The 2,868-nt window shown below is 47.4% G+C and overlaps 2 non-coding genes across 2 annotated transcripts; both read left to right on the forward strand.

Annotated features, from left to right (window-relative positions):
• Positions 1-586: 586 nt before the first annotated feature.
• Positions 587-659, forward strand: TRNAH-AUG (transfer RNA histidin (anticodon AUG)). Its single transcript has one exon. It is a non-coding gene; the product is annotated as a tRNA-His (tRNA).
• Positions 660-2,587: 1,928 nt separating this feature from the next.
• TRNAH-AUG (transfer RNA histidin (anticodon AUG)) lies at positions 2,588-2,660 on the forward strand. Its single transcript has one exon. It is a non-coding gene; the product is annotated as a tRNA-His (tRNA).
• Positions 2,661-2,868: the final 208 nt, after the last annotated feature.

Genomic DNA, 2,868 nt, shown 5'->3' on the forward strand with positions numbered 1-2,868 from the left:
TAACGTAAAATGTCATAGTTTTCCACAATAACTGACGAACATTTAATTTCTGAACTTCCGTGGCTCAATGGTTAGCGCGTTCGGCTGTTAACCAATAGGTTGGTGGTTCGAGCCCATCTGGGAGCGGTGTTGTGAGGTCTCAGATGTAACTTAAAAAGTCAAACGTTTTCCACAATAACTGACGAACCGAAAGTTTGGTGGTTCGAGCCCATCCGGGAGCGTTTTGTGGTGTCTCAGATGTAACGTGAAAAGTCAGAGTTTTTCCACAATACCTGACGAACATTTAATTTTTGGGCTTCCGTGGCTCAATGGTTAGCGCGTTCGGCTGTTAACCAGTAAGTTGGTGGTTCGAGCCCACCCAAACCGGTGTTGTGAGGTCTCAGATGTAGCTTAAAAATTCAAAACTTTTCCACAATACGTGATAACCATTTAATTTCTGAGCTTCCGTGGCTTAATTGTTAGCGCGTTCGGCTGTTAACCAATAGGTTGGTGGTTCGAGCCCACCCGGGACCGGTGTTGTTGGATCTCAAATGTAACGTAAAAACCAAAGTTTTTCCACAATACCTGACGACCATTGAATTTTTGGGTTTCCGTGGCGCATTGGTTAGCGCGTTCGGCTATGAACCGAAAGGTTGGTGGTTCGTGCCCATCCGGGAGCGTTTTGTGGTGTCTCAGATGTAACGTGAAAAGTCAGAGTTTTTCCACAATACCTGACGAACATTTAATTTTTGGGCTTCCGTGGCTCAATGGTTAGCGCGTTCGGCTGTTAACCAGTAAGTTGGTGGTTCGAACCCACCCGAAACCGGTGTTGTGAGGTCTCAGATGTGGCGTAAAAAGTCAAGGTTTCTCCACAATACCTGACAACCATTTAATTACTGAGCTTCCGTGGCTCAATGGTTGGCGCGTTCGGCTGTTAACCGAAAGGTTGGTGGTTCGAGCCCATCCGGGAGCGGTGTTGTGAGGTCTCAGATGTGACGTAAAAGTCAAGAGTTTTCCACAATACCTGACGACCAATTAATATTTGGGCTTCCGTGGCGCAATGGTTAGTGCGTTCAGCAGTTAACCGAAAGGTGGGTGGTTCGAGCCCACCCGGGAGAGGTGTTGTGGGGTCTCAGATGTAGCGTAAAAAGTCAAAACTTTTCCACAATACGGGACAACCATTTAATTCCTGAGCTTCCGTGGCTCAATGGTTAGCGCGTTCGGCTGTTAACCAATAGGTTGGTGGTTCGAGCCCACCCGGGAGCGGTGTTGTGGGGTCTCAGATGTAGCATAAAAATTCAAAACTTTTCCACAATACGTGATAACCATTTAATTTCTGAGCTTCCGTGGCTTAATTGTTAGCGCGTTCGGCTGTTAACCAATAGGTTGGTGGTTCGAGCCCACCCGGGACCGGTGTTGTGGGATCTCAAATGTAACGTAAAAAGTCGAGGTTTTTCCACAATACCTGACCAACATTTAATTTTTGGGCTTCCGTGGCGCAATGGTTAGCGCGCTCAACTGTTATTCAAAAGGTTGGTGGTTCGAGCGTACCCGGGAGCGGTGTTGTGATGTCTCAGATGTGACGTAAAAAGTTGAGGTTTTTCCACAATACCTGACGACCATTTAATATTTGGGCTTCCGTGGCGCAATGTCTAGCGCGTTCGGCTGTTAACCGAAAGGTTGGTAGTTCGAGCCCACCCGAAAGCGGTGTTGTGAGGTCTCAGATGTAACGTAAAATGTCATAGTTTTTAAACAATAACTGACGAACATTTAATTTCTGAACTTCCGTGGTTCAATGGTTAGCGCGTTCGGCTGTTAACCAATAGGTTGGTGGTTCGACCCCATCTGGGAGCGGTGTTGTGAGGTCTCAGATGTAACTTAAAAAGTCAAACGTTTTCCACAATAACTGACGAACCGAAAGTTTGGTGGTTCGAGCCCATCCGGGAGCGTTTTGTGGTGTCTCAGATGTAACGTGAAAAGTCAGAGTTTTTCCACAATACCTGACGAACATTTAATTTTTGGGCTTCCGTGGCTCAATGGTTAGCGCGTTCGGCTGTTAACCAGTAAGTTGGTGGTTCGAGCCCACCCGAAACCGGTGTTGTGAGGTCTCAGATGTGGCGTAAAAAGTCAAGGTTTCTCCACAATACCTGACAACCATTTAATTACTGAGCTTCCGTGGCTCAATGGTTGGCGCGTTCGGCTGTTAACCGAAAGGTTGGTGGTTCGAGCCCATCCGGGAGCGGTGTTGTGAGGTCTCAGATGTGACGTAAAAGTCAAGAGTTTTCCACAATACCTGACGACCAATTAATATTTGGGCTTCCGTGGTGCAATGGTTAGTGCGTTCAGCAGTTAACCGAAAGGTGGGTGGTTCGAGCCCACCCGGGAGCGGTGTTGTGGGGTCTCAGATGTAGCATAAAAATTCAAAACTTTTCCACAATACGTGATAACCATTTAATTTCTGAGCTTCCGTGGCTTAATTGTTAGCGCGTTCGGCTGTTAACCAATAGGTTGGTGGTTCGAGCCCACCCGGGACCGGTGTTGTGGGATCTCAAATGTAACGTAAAAACCAAAGTTTTTCCACAATACCTGACGACCATTGAATTTTTGGGTTTCCGTGGCGCATTGGTTAGCGCGTTCGGCTATGAACCGAAAGGTTGGTGGTTCGTGCCCATCCGGGAGCGGTGTTGTGAGGTCTCAGATGTGACGTAAAAAGTCGAGGTTTTTCCACAATACCTGACGAACATTTAATTTTTGGGCTTCCGTGGCGCAATGGTTAGCGCGCTCAACTGTTATTCAAAAGGTTGGTGGTTCGAGCGTACCCGGGAGCGGTGTTGTGATGTCTCAGATGTGACGTAAAAAGTCGAGGTTTTTCCACAATACCTGACGACC

The sequence above is a fragment of the Phalangium opilio genome, unplaced genomic scaffold (assembly GCF_054372755.1).
Source record: "Phalangium opilio isolate 3A_F unplaced genomic scaffold, DU_Popi_V2 ptg000360l_1, whole genome shotgun sequence".
NCBI lineage: Eukaryota > Metazoa > Arthropoda > Arachnida > Opiliones > Phalangiidae > Phalangium > Phalangium opilio.